This window comes from Ranitomeya variabilis, chromosome 3 (genome assembly GCF_051348905.1).
Source record: "Ranitomeya variabilis isolate aRanVar5 chromosome 3, aRanVar5.hap1, whole genome shotgun sequence".
NCBI classification, from domain to species: Eukaryota; Metazoa; Chordata; class Amphibia; order Anura; family Dendrobatidae; genus Ranitomeya; species Ranitomeya variabilis.
The window spans coordinates 458,034,400-458,048,718 of record NC_135234.1 but is presented as its reverse complement, the minus strand read 5'-3'; the positions used below and the strand labels follow the sequence as shown (position 1 = coordinate 458,048,718).

The 14,319-nt window shown below is 42.2% G+C and overlaps 1 protein-coding gene across 2 annotated transcripts in view; it reads left to right on the top strand.

The window, feature by feature from the left end:
- The window catches only part of UBXN11 (UBX domain protein 11), a 157,646-nt gene that overhangs the window by 95,280 nt on the left and 48,047 nt on the right, over window positions 1-14,319 (top strand). The gene's annotated exons all lie outside the window — the stretch shown is intronic.

The following is a 14,319-nucleotide window of genomic DNA, read 5'->3' as shown; positions in this document are numbered from 1 at the left end:
ACACTTGCCCCATTATAGTGATGCACAAACGTTATGGCCCTATAAGATGCTCTATACAGACACTTGCCCCGTTACAGTGCTTCACAAACGTTATGGCCCCATAAGATGCTCTATACAGACACTTGCCCCATATAGTGCTGCACAAACGTTATGGCCCCATAAGATGTTCTATACAGACACTTGCCCCATTATAGTGCTGCACAAACGTTGATTATGGCCCCATACAGACACTTGCCCCATTATAGTGCTGCACAAACGTTATGGCCCCATAAGATGCTCCATACAGACATTTGCCCCATACAGTGCTGCACAAACATTATGGCCCCATAAGTTGCTCTATACAGACACTTGCCCCATTATAGTGCTGCACAAACGTTATGGCCCCATAAGATGCTCTATACAGACACTTGCCCCATTATAGTGCTGCACAAACGTTATGGCTCCATAAGATGCTCCATACAGACACTTGCCCCATTTGCTGTTGCTGCGATTAAAAAAAAAAAAAAATCACATACTCACCTCTCCAACGCTCAGGCCCCCGGCACTTTCAATATTCACCTGACTTCATTTCGGCGCCGCTCCATCTTCAGCATCTTCAGCACTGACGCTCAGGCAGAGGGCACGCACTAACCACGTCACCGCGCCCTCTGACCTGAGCTTCACTGCAGAAGATGCTGAAGTTGGACCAGCACCGGAAAGAGGAGCAGGTGAATATCGCGCAGCGCAGCGTTCCCCTCCACATTATACTCACCTGCTCCTGGCGCGGTCCCTGCACGTCCCTGCTTCCCCAGCGCTGCAGCTTCTTCCTGTATTGAGCGGTCACCGTTACCGCTCATTACAGTAATGAATATGCGGCTCCATCCCTATGGGAGGTGGAGCCGCATATTCATTACTGTAATGAGCGGTACCACATGACCGCTCAGTACAGAAAGAAGCTGGGGCGCCGGGAACCCAGGGACGTGCAGGGACCGCGCCAGGAGCAGGTGAGTATAATTAGACAGCCCCCGCTCCCCCTCCCCTGCCGACCCCTGGGTTTGACTTGAGTATAAGCCGAGAGGGGGACTTTCAGCCCAAAAAAATGGGCTGAAAATCTTGGCTTATACTCGAGTATATTCGGTATGTTTATTACTAAACATCGGGCTTGATATTATCTATCTATCTATCTATAGATATATCTATGTATCTATCTGTGTGTGTAAACATTATTCTTCATTGTAGTATTTAAAAGAAGAGGTTGGACAAGGAAATGACATCACAATTCTTTTTTTTTTTGTTGTTAAATAATATAGCTTTATTTAGCTTACAAAAACGCATACAAATTCGCATGAAAATCTGAATAAAAAAACGCGCGGATTTTCAACTGCATTTTCTGCCAAGAGAGGAAGAATCTGCGCAAAAAAATCCACAGGCAAATCCGCAACGTGTGCACATAGTCTAACACTTCTAGTTTGGAAAGTATTCTTACTTTGTGGCATTTTTTCAACCCCTGAGTAAAACTGTTGTACATTATTGTATATCCAACTTCTGCCATATGTACACAGCTGTTTAAATATTGCTATGGTGAGCAATGTAGTGTGCCATCTTACAATGCTCTTACTCCACAATATATTTATTTCTTCTAAGGAATTAAATGTGAAAAGTTCAATCTCACGATTATGTCCCAACAGTATCAAGGAATTTAGATTAAATATCCGACCTGTTTTTGCCATTGACATTTGCCATATACAGTATATGTTGTAACAGGAGTGGTTAATGGTGCGTGACTAGGTGAGCACCTGACTTCACTAGAGCCCCTGATGGTGGGGTTAGGCTTGGCTCTCGACTGACAGCAGGTGCTACTCCTGGACAGACCTTGGACACACGGCAGCAGACCCCCAAGGAACATGTAGCTGAAACGGCCCAGTAGGAGAGTACAGCTGGTACTGGGAACACAGGAATCACAGATGCTGTTGTGTATGGCTAGTTTGCAGATAGGCACAGGCTGGTATGGCTGGATTACAGATATTAACCCCTTCACCTTGAAGCCTGTTTTCACCTTCCTGACCAGGCCAATTTTTACAATTCTGATCACTGTCACTTTATGAGGTCATAACTCTGGAACGTTTCAATGGATCCCTGTGATTCTGAGATTATTTTCTCGTGACATATTGTACTTTAAGATAGTGGTAAAATTTCTTTGATATGTCTTGCGTTTATTTGTGCAAAAAACGGAAATTTTGCAATTTTCAAACTTTTTTAATTTTTATGCCCTTAAATCAGAGAGTCATATCACAGAAACTAATTAATAAATAACATTTTCCACATGTTTACTTTACATCAGCACAATTTTGGAAACATATTTTTTTTTAAAGGGTTAATAGTTGACCAGCGATTTCTCAATTTTACAACAAAATTTACAAAACCATTTTTTTAGGGGCCACCTCACACTTGAAGTGACTTTGAGGGGCCTATATGACAGAAAATTCCCAAAAATGACACCATTTTAAAAACAAAACCCCTCAGGGTACTCAAAACCACATTTAAGAATTTTATTAACCCTTCAGGTGCTTCATAGGAATTTTTGGAATGTGGAAGGAAAAAATAAACATTTACTTTTCTTTCACAATAAATTTCCTTTAGACCTAATTTTTTTATGTTTGCAAGGGTAACAGGAGAAAATAGACCATGTATTTTGTTCAATTTCTCCTGAGCATGCTGATATCCCATATGTAGGGGAATACTACTGTTTGCATGCACGGCAGGGCTTGGAAGGGAAAGAGCGCCATTTGACTTTTTGAATGAAAAATTTGATAGAATAATTAGCGTGCGCTATGTGGTGTTTGAAGAGCCCATGATGTGCCTAAACAGTGGAAACCCCCAACAAATGACACCATTTTGGAAACTAAACCCCTTTGGGACCTTAACTAGATATGCATTGAGCAGCTTGAACCCCCAGGTGCTTCACAGAAGTTTATAATGTTAAGCCGTGAAAATAAAAAAATCACATTTTTCCAACAAATATCTTTTTTAGCTACAAATTTTGTGTATTCACAAGTGCAAAAGGAGAAAATGGACCGCAAAGTTTGTTGTGCAATTTCTCCTGAGTTCACCGATGCCCCATATGTGGTCAAAAATTACTTTTGAGGCACAGTGCTAAACTCAGAAGGGAAGTAGAGCCATATTACAAGGCAGATTTTGCTGCACTTGTTTGGGGGTACAATGTTACATTGACAGAGCCCCTGAGGTGCTGGAACAGCAGAACCCCTCATAAGTGAACCCATTTCACCAGTTAAACCCTCAATGACTTCATCTAGGGGTGCAGTGATTATATTTACACCACAGGTGTATCACAAACTTTTATACCTTTTGGCAGTGAAGAAAAAATAATTTATATTTTTACCACCAAGATTGTGTGTTAACTCCAAGTTTTACATTCTCACACTGGGAAATGGGTATAAATGGCACCAGAATTTGTCCCACAATTTCTTCTGAATGTAGAAATACCCCATATGTGGCTGTACTTACTGCTTTGCCATACGGAGTGACTCAGGAGGGACAGAGCTGTATTTGCCTCCTGGAGTGCAGATTTTCCTAGACTAGTTTGTGGATTTCATATAAAGGGCCCCTAAAGTACTAGAAAAGCAGAATCACCCCTCAAGTGACCCCATTTTGGAAATTATAACACCTTGTTTGACAGTGGGGATGGTGTGTTTAGGGTGATGGGCTGTGTTGCCTTTATGCCAAACATATCATTTGGCATTGTTGCCAAAAAGTTTAGTTTTGGTTTCCTCTGACCAGAGCACCTTCTTCCACATGTTTTGTGTGTCTCCCAGGTGGCTTGTTGCAAACTTTAAATAACACTTTTTATGGATATCTTTGAGAAATGGCTTTCTTCTTGCCACTCTTCCATAAAGGCCAGATTTGGGCAGTGTACGACTGATTGTTGTCCTATCGACAGACTGTCCCACCTCAGCTGTAGATCTCTGCAGTTCATCCAGAGTGATCATGGGCCTCTTGGCTTCACCTCTGATCAGTCTTCTCCTTGTTTGAGATGAAAGTTTAGAGGGACAGCCGGGTCTTGGTAGATTTGCAGTGGTATGATACTCCTTCCATTTCAATATGATCGCTTGCACAGTTCTCCTTTGGATGTTTCAAGTTTTGGAAATCATTTTGTATCCAAATCCAGCTTTAAACTTCTCCACAACAGTATCACAGACCTGCCTGTTGTGTTCCTTGGTCTTCATGATGCTCTCTGTGCTTCAAACAGAACCCTGAGACTATCACAGAGCAGGTGCATTTATACGGAGACTTGATTACACACAGGTGGATTAATCATCAGTAGGCATTTAAGACAACATTGGATCATTCAGAGATCCATAATGAACTTCTGGAGTGAGTTTGCTGCCCTGAAAGTAAAGGGGCTGAATAATATTGCACGCCCCACTTTTCAGTTTTTGAATTTCCACAAAAATTTTAAATAACCAATAAGTTTCGTTCAAGTTCGTTGATTCTTCACCAAAAATTTACATTTGGTATCTTTATGTTTGAAGCATGATATTTGGGAAAAGGTTGAGAAGTTCCAGGGGACCGAATACTTTCGCAAGGCAGTTTATAAGGGTTGGGGGTCACTTGGGTAATAGTGATCACAAAATAATACGTTTTCATGTATCATTTAATAAGGTGTGTAGTAGAAGGGTTACAAGGATACTAAACTTCAGGAAGGCAAATTTACAGTTTAGAGATGATCTTAGTGAAATAAACTGGGATGATATCCTGAAACATAAAAGTACACAAGGAAAATGGAAGATGTTTATTAGCATCCTGAATAGGACCTGTGCACAGTATATACCGTATGGGAATAAACATACTAGAAATAGGAGGAAACCAATATGGCTAAATAGAGCTGTAAGGGGGAGAATAAGTGACAAAAAGAAAGCATTTAGAAAATTAAAGCTAGTAGGAAGTGACGAGGCATTAAATAAATACAGAAAATTAAATAAATTCTGTAGAAAGCAAATCAAAGCAGCAAAGATTGAGACAGAGAGACTCATTGCCAGAGAGAGTAAAAATAATTCCAAAATATTCTTTAACTACATAAATAGTAAGAAACTAAAAAAATGATAGTGTTGGCCCTCTTAAAAGTAGTTTGGTTTTAATGGTGGATGAGGAAAGAGCCAATATGCTAAATGACTTTTTTCAACAGTATTTGCACAAGAAAATCCCATGATGGACAACATGATCAGTGATAACAAAAATTCTCCATTAAAAAATCTCTTTAAATCTTCAGGTTAGCGAGTGTGAATGAGCTGAGTGTGACCTGAGCGTAAGTGCGAATGGCGGTAAGTGTGTGACTTGAGATTTAGTGATTTTGGATTCAGGGAGTTTCCAAGGGAGGAATTACTGAATTGCTGTCTGTGTTTTATTGATACTTTGCATTTATTTTTTATTTAACTTTTCTGTCTGGTGCAATTCCCATTTGGAAATGTACTCCACTATTGTTAACGCCATCCAGTGCACATCTTGCCACATGTGTGCAATCCTTGATGAGCCGGTCGAGGGTGCATACTGCTGTGCGAGATGTGAGCACGTTGAGCATTTGGAAGCCCAGATTCTGAATCTAAATGTGCAGCTGGCAACACTGAGATTCATAGACAATATGGAAAGGAGTCTTCTGCTCACTGAGTAGATGCTCAGTGGGATAGATGAGGGGGACGATGGTATGATGGAGCTGCAGGACAGTGGAGCAGCAAGGTGGGTGACAGGTAGAAGGCCAGGTAGAGGGAAGAGTGCCAGGGAGGCTAGTCCTGATCTGGCACACCCCAATAAGTTTGCTAACTTGGCAGATGAGGGGGTGCCAGTACAGGGGTAGCACTCCTGCAGCTAGGCATGTCCTCTGAAAGCCGGAGGAGTAACTGCTACAGTAAGGAGGGAAATAGGAGTGCAGGGCAGGCCAGACAGGTGCTGGTAGTGGGGGATTCAATTATTAGGGGAACAGATAGGGCAATCTGTCAGAAAGACAGGGATCGTCGAAGAGTGTGCTGCTTAGCTGGCGCTCGAGTCCGACACATCGCTGATCGGGCTGACAGATTACTGGGAGGGTCTGGTGAGGACCCAGTGGTCATGGTGCACATTGGCACAAATGACAAAATTAGAGGTAGGTGGAAAGTCCTTAAAAACGATTTCAGGGAATTAGGCTGTAAGCTGAAAGCAAGGACCTCCAATGTGGTATTTTCCGAAATACTGCCTGTACCACGTGCCACGCCAGAGAGGCAACGGGAGATTAGGAAGGTTAATAAGTGGCTCAAAAATTGGTGTAGGAAAGAGGGGTTTGGGTTCCTGCAGAACTGGGCCCACTTCTCAGTTGGCTACAGGTTCTACGCTAGGGACGGGCTGCACCTAAATGGGGAAGGGGCAGCTGTGCTGGGGGAGAAAATGGTTAGAAGGTTGGAGGAGTGTTTAAACTAGGGAATGGGGGGGTATTCATTTTATAGGAGGAGAAGATAGTGCAGATAGAGACTTGGGCACAAATAAAGAAGTTGGGAGTGGCGGTGGCATGGGGGTGGGGTTAGAACAATTAATTTAGGAAAGAATAGAGGTACAGAGAGATACATAAAATGTATTTATACTATTGCCAGAAGCCTCGCCAACAAAATGGACGAATTAGAATTAATGTTGTTGGAGCATAATTATGATATGGTGGGGATATCTGAGACATGGCTGGATGAGAGCCATGACTGGGCTGTTAACTTGCAGAGTTATAGTCTGTTCAGAAATGACCGTACAGATAAGCGAGGGGGAGGGGTGTGTCTATATGTAAAATCATCCTTAAAACCCATCCTGTGTGATAATATATGTGACTCTAATAAAAATGTGGAGTCCCTGTGGGTGGAGATAAAGGGAGGGGCAAAATAATAAATTACTGATACGGGTTTGTTATATGGAAGCAATGGAGAATATTCTTGTAAAGCAAATAGATGAAGCAGCGACTCAAGGAGAAGTCATTATTATGGGGGACTTCAACTACCCTGAAATAGATTGGGGAACAGACACCTGCAGTTCCAGCAAAGGTAATCGGTTTTTGACAACTATGAGAGACAACTACCTTTCACAACTGGTTCAGGACCCAACAAGAAGGGGGGCACTGCTAGACCTAATATTAACCAACAAGCCAGACCGCATAGCAAATATAAAGGTTGGGGGATCACTTGAGGAATAGTGATCACAAAATAATAAGTTTTCATGTATCCTTTAATTAGATGTGTAGTAGAGGGGTTACAAGGACACTAAACTTCAGGAGGGCAAATTTCCGACGGATGAGAGATGATCTTGGTGCAATTAACTGGGACGATATCCTGAGACATAAAAATACACAAAGAAAATGGGAGATGTTTATTAGCATCCTGGATAGGACCTGTGCACAGTATATACCGTATGGGAATAAACATACTAGAAATAGGAGGAAACCAATATGGCTAAATACAGCTGTAAGGGGCGCAATAAGTGACAAAAAGAAAGCATTTAGAGAATTAAAGGAAGTAGGTAGTGATGAGGCATTAAATAAATACAGAAAATTAAATAAATTCTGCAAAAAGCAAATCAAGGCAGCAAAGATTGAGACAGAGAGACTCATTGCCAGAGAGACTAAAAATAATCCCAAAATATTCTTTAACTACGTAAATAGTAAGAAACTAAAAAATGATAGTGTTGGCCCCCTTAAAATTAGTCTGGGTGAAATGGTTGATGAGGAAAAAGACAATATGCTAAATGACTTTTTTTCATCAGTATTTACACAAGAAAATTCCATGGCAGACAATAAGATCAGTGATAACAGAAATTCCCCATTAAGTGTCACCTCCTTAACTCAGCAGGAAGTACGGTGGCGTCTAAAAATCGCTAAAATTGACAGATCTCCGGGCCCGGATGGGATACACCCACGAGTACTGCAGGAATTAAGTACAGTCATTGATAGACCATTATTTTTAATCTTTAAAGACTCCATAATAACAGGGTCTGTACCACAGGACTGGCGTATAGCAAATGTGGTGCCAATACTGATAGTCCTCGACTTACGACTTTGATCCGTTCTTACGCGGCGGCGTAAACCGAATTTCGACGTAAGTCGGACCATACGTTCATACAGTACTGTACCATACAGTCGAATGACTAAGTCCTAATGACCTGCCAATTTCTGTTGGTGTTTCACCCTTATCAGATCGCCTTATGATATCCACTTTCACCTCCATGGTGATGGCCTTCCTTTTCTTTGATGCACTGGTATCAGATGAGTCTAGCTTACGTTTGGGAGCCATAATGAAGGGTGTTATGGCGTGCAGGAGACTCGTTTTCCTCGTGTAACTGGGTACAGTGTACAGTACTGGACTCTATTATTCCGCCGCTGCACGTAGTTGCACGTAGTTCGACTTACGACACAAAACCGCGTAAGTCGAAATGAGGCGTCGTATAAAGCGTCGTAACCACGAAACGACGTAACTCGAGACCGTCGTAACCCGAGGACTAACTGTATTCAAAAAGGTGACAAAAACTGAACTCGGAAATTATAGGCCAGTAAGCTTAACCTCTACTGTGGGTAAAATCCTGGAGGGCATTCTAAGGGATGCTATACTGGAGTATCTGAAGAGGAATAACCTCAGTCATGACTCAATATCAACATGGGTTTACGAGGGACCGTTCCTGTCAAACTAATCTGATAAGCTTCTATGAAGAGGTAAGTTCCGGACTGGACCAATGAAGCGCAGTGGACGTGGTGTATATGGACTTTTCAAAAGCTTTTGATACGGTGCCACACAAAAGGTTGATACATGAAATGAGAACAATGAAGATAGGGGAAAATATCTGTAAGTGGGTTAAGAACTGGCTTAGGGATAGGAAACAAAGGGTGGTTATTAATGGAGCACACTCGGACTGGGTCGCGGTTAGCAGTGGGGTACCACAGGGGTCAGTATTAGGCCCGCTTTTTTTTAACATATTTATTAATGACCTTGTAGGGGGCACACAGAGTAGAATTTCAATTTTTGCAGATGACACTAAACTCTGCAGGGTAATCAATGCAGAGAAGGAAAATTGTATATTACAGGAGGATTTATGTAAACTAGAAGCTTAGGCTGATAAATGGCATAATGGATAAATGGCAAATGAGCTTTAATGGGGATAAATGTAAGGTCATGCACTTGAGCAGAAGAAATAAGATGTATAATTATGTGCTTAATTGTGAAACACTGGGCAAAATTGTCATTGAAAAAGACCTGGGTGTATGGGTGGACGACAAACTCACATTTAGTGGCCAGTGTCAGGCAGCTGCTGCAAAGGCAAATCAACTAATGGGATGCATTAAAAGAGGCATAGATGCTCATAATGAGAACATAATTTTACCTTTATACAGGTCACTAGTGCGACCACACTTAGAATACTGTGTACAGTTCTGGGGTGTCTGCAACACCAAGATAGGTTATTACACTTGGGGTTATTTATGGTAATTTGGAAAAAGGAAGGCTAAGGGGTGATCTTACTGCAATGTATAAATATATGAGGGGACAGTACAAAGACCTTTCTAATGATCTTTTTACTCATAGACCAGAGACAGGAACAAGGGGTATCCTCTAAATCTGGAGGAAAGAAGGTTTAATCATAATCACAGACGCGGATTATTTACTGTAAGAGCAGTGAGACTATGGAACTCTCTGCCGTATGATGTTGTAATGAGTGATTCATTACTAAAATTTAAGAATGGCCTAGATGCCTTTCTTGAAAAGTGTAGTGTTACAGGTAATATACACTATATTCCTTGATAGGGCGTTGATCCAGGGAACTAGTCTGATTGCCTTATGGGGAGTCGGGAAGCAATTTTTTCCCCATGGTTTTTTTGCTTTCCTCTGGATCAACATGTTAGGGCATGTTAGGTTAGGATATGGATTGAACTTGATGGATTAAAATCTTCCTTCAACCTTAAAAACTATGTTACTATATTACTATGGGTGTTTTCCAGAAACAGGCAGCAATTGATGTTGCTGAGTGAAAATTGCAAACTGTCGTTGTAGTGACCAGTACGGTGTAGTGACCAGTACGTTGCAGTCACCAGTACGTTATGCCCTGCCAGTGCTTTTGGAGACACGCTCTTGTAAATTAGGTGGGCTCTCATCACCACAGAAATGCCAAACGTGGGAGCTAAATGTTGTTTAGGCACACTGGGGCTCAGAAGGGAAGGGGGGATTTGGGATTGGAGAATTTTCTGAATTTCATTTGGCGGGTGAGGAGCCATTTCACATTTCCAGAGCCTTTGTGCTACCAATAACAACTTTATTTCTGTTAACAGATGACAGATCTGAGTGGCGACTTGCTTTTTTGTGACTTGAGTGGAAGCTTTTATTGGGAACATTTTACATAATATTTGGGACTACAGTTATCCGGTGCTGTACGCTGACCACTTACTTTGAGATTTCCATCTAAATCTCTGAGTGACATGATTCAGATGAAACCCCCAATGGATCCATTCACTATAGTAAGGCAGCAGAGTTACTCTGAACTCCGTCTGGCCTCTGTTCTGCACTGTCTTTGTTTTCAGAAGTGCACAAAACTGTTGCTTACGGCACTTTTATGCAATCCTAAAAAGATCAATACCGCCGGATCGCAGGTCGGACAGCGTGCACAGTGCCTCTATCTGCTTCATTATAGGGAATTTTCCACTGGGGGTACTGTCTGAATCACGTATTTCAGAGACTTACACGGAAACCCCGGTGTATGCACTCAGCGCAGAGCGCAGGATAAATGTGCGCTGAACCTTATATCGATCTTTGGGAGGCAGAATGAAAAAATTAACAGCCTGTGAATAATTGGTTTTATTTATTTTATATGCCATTCCTCGTGCAGTATAAGTGATTGGGCGACTTTATTCTTCAGGTCGGTGCGAATATCGCAATACCAGATTTATATTGGGTTTTTATGTTTGGCTGCTGTCACACCCTTAAAGACACTTTTTATTGCGAAAACTAGTTTTTGTGTCACCATATTTTGAGAGCTATATTTTTTCATACTTTGGCCGATGGAGCCATGTGATGTTTGTTTTTTTGCGGGATGAGCTGACGTTTCTATTGGTACAATTTTCGGGCACATGACATTTTTTGATCGCTTTCCATTCTGATTTTTGGGAACGGAATGAACAAAAATCAGCAATTCAGGAATTGCTTTTTTTTTTATATCGTTCCACGTCTGGTAAAATTGGTAAGGCACCTTTATTCTTTGGGTCAGTACAATTACAGCGATACCTCATTTATATCTTTTTTTTTATGTTTTGGCACTTTTACATAATAAAAACGATTTTATAGAAAAAATAATTATTTTTGCATCACTTTATTCAGAGATCTATAACTTTTTTTTATGTATGATGATAAAGCATTTTTTTTGCCTTTATTTTACGGTGTTCACTGAAGGGTTAACTAGTGGGATAGTTTTATAGAGCTGGTCATTACGGACGCGGCGATACCAAATATGTGTACTTTTATTGTTTGTTTTTTTATTTACTTGAATAAATTACTTGAATGCTGGTTTTATTCAAAGCGTTTCACATAATGTGTGTTATTTCCTGAGGAAGAAGTCATATACAGACTTCGAAAAGCCTTGAATAAAACCACCATTCCTTTTCATCAATATGTCCGGATTTCCATTTGTTACGCAGCGTGGACAATATCCACAAAAATCCTTTATATGGCGCCAAACCGACACAGCTCATCACCCGAAGAACACCATCCCCCACAGTGAAACATAATGGTGGCAGCAAAATATAGTAATATTCTTGAGCATAACCTGTTTCAGTCTGCCCGTGAATAGAGACTGTGATGGTTCACCTTCCAGCAAGACAATGACCGAAAGCATACTGCTAAAGCAACACTTGAGTGATTTAAGGTGAAATGAGTAACTTAACTGTTTTGGAGTGGCCTTGTCAAAGCCAATCAGAAGCGCTGTTTTCCATGCTGTCATGCAAATGACAGCGTGGCAAACACTGGATGTTCGGGCTGCCCATTCAAGTGAATGGGGCCCGGGTACTGTTCTGGTACCCAAACTTTTTGTAACTGTTCTGCCAAACCTGCGGTTCTCAAACATCCAGGCATCTGCCCATCACAAGTGGCATATCAATATGCTGATTAGACAGCATGATTATTGCACAGGGGTGCCTTTGGCTGGCCGCAATAAAAGACCTCTCTAAAATGTCCAGTTTTATAGTATTGGGTGGATTCGAGGGAGTTAGAAAACCAATCAGTGTGTGGTGTGACCACCATTTTCCTCATGTAGTGCAACACATCTCCTTCACATAGAGTTGATCAGGTTGTTGACTATGGCCTGTGGAATGTTGGTCCACTTCTCTTCAATGGCAGTGCGAAGTTGCTGGATATTAGCCGGAACCTGAACTCTCTGTCATATATGCTGATCCAGAGCATCCCAAACATAATCAATGGGTGACATGTCCGGTGAGTATGCTGGCCATGCAAGAACTGGGATGTTTTCATCTTCCAAGAATTGTGTACAGATCCTGTGTTTTATTATTTTTGTAATCTGATTTGTGTGTGATGCATCAGCACTAAATAGTCTAAGTTGGTGAAGTAAGAAAAATATAGGCATAAATTAAATTTATGGTATCAAATAACGAAAAATTGGCATGTGCATATGTATGCATATGTATTCACCCCTTTTGCAACACAGAACCCATGTATTATCATCATGCAACATGAGGTGATGGTCTTGGATCAATGGCACAACAATGGGCTTCAGGATCTTGTCACAGTATCTCTGTGCAGTCATAACAGCATCAATAAAATGCACCTGTGTTCATTGTCCATAACATACTTCTGCCCATTCCATACTCCCACCCTCACCATGGGCCACTCGATTCACAATGATGACATCAGCAAACCGCTCATCCACGCAGCGACATACACAGTCTGCCATCTGCCCTGTACAGTGAAAACTGATATTTATCTGTGAAGAGAATACCTCTCCAATGTGCCAGACTTCATTGAATGTGAGCATTTGTTGCCCAGTCTAGTCAGTTACCACGAGGAACTGGAGTGAGGTGGAGACCCCAATGGGGACGATGAACATGCAGATGAGCTTCACTTAGACTTTTTTGACAGTTTGTGCAGAAATTCTTTTGTTACACAAACCGATTGTTGCAGCAGCTGCCTGAGCGGCTAATGTCAGACGATCTTCAAAGTGAAGATGATGGATGTTGAGGTCTTGGGCTGGTGTGGTTACACGTGGTCTGTGGTTGTGAGGCCGGTTGGAAATACTGCCAAATTCTCTGAAATGCCTTTGGAGATGGCTTATGGTAGAGAAATAAACATTCAATTCACGGACAACATCTCTGGTGGACATTTCTGCAATCAGCATGCTAATTGCACGCTCCCTCAAAATTTGCGACATCTGTGGCACTGTGCTGTGTGCTAAAACTGCACATTTTGAGTGGCCTTTTATTGTGGCCAGCCTAAGGCACACCTGTGCAATAATCATCCTGTCTGATCAGCATCTTGCTGTGCCACACTTGTCAGGTAGATGGATTATCTCGGCAAAGGAGAAATGCTCACTAACACAGGTTTAGGGTACTGTCACACTCTGCAACTTTCCAACGATCACGACCAGTGATACGACCTGGCCGTGATCGTTGGAAAGTCGTTGTGTGGTCGCTGGAGAGCTGTCACACAGACAGCTCTCCAGCGACCAACGATGCCGAAGGCCCCGGGTAACCAAGGTAAACATCGGGTTACTAAGCGCAGGGCCGCGCTTAGTAACCCGATGTTTACCCTGGTTACCATCGTAAAAGTAAAAAAAAACAAACAGTACATACTCACATTCCGGTGTCCGTCAGGTCCCTTGCCGTCTGCTTCCCGCTCTGACTGAGTGCCGCCATAAAGTGAAAGCAGATCACAGCGGTGACGTCACCGCTGTGCTCTGCTCTTACTTTCCGGCCGGCAGTCAGTCAGAGCGGGAAGCAGACTGCGAGGGACCTGACGGACACCGGAATGTGAGTATGTACTGTTTGTTTTTTTTTACTTTTACGATGGTAACCAGGGTAAACATCGGGTTACTAAGCGCGGCCCTGTGCTTAGTAACCCGATGTTTACCCTGGTTACAAGCAAACGCATCGTTGGATCGGTGTCACACACACCGATCCAACGATGACAGCGGGAGATCCAGCGACGAAAGAAAGTTCCAAACGATCTGCTACGACGTACGATTCTCAGCAGGGTCCCTGATCGCTGCTGCATGTCAGACACAGTGATATCGTATGGATATCGCTGGAACGTCACGGATCGTACCGTCGTAGCGACAAAA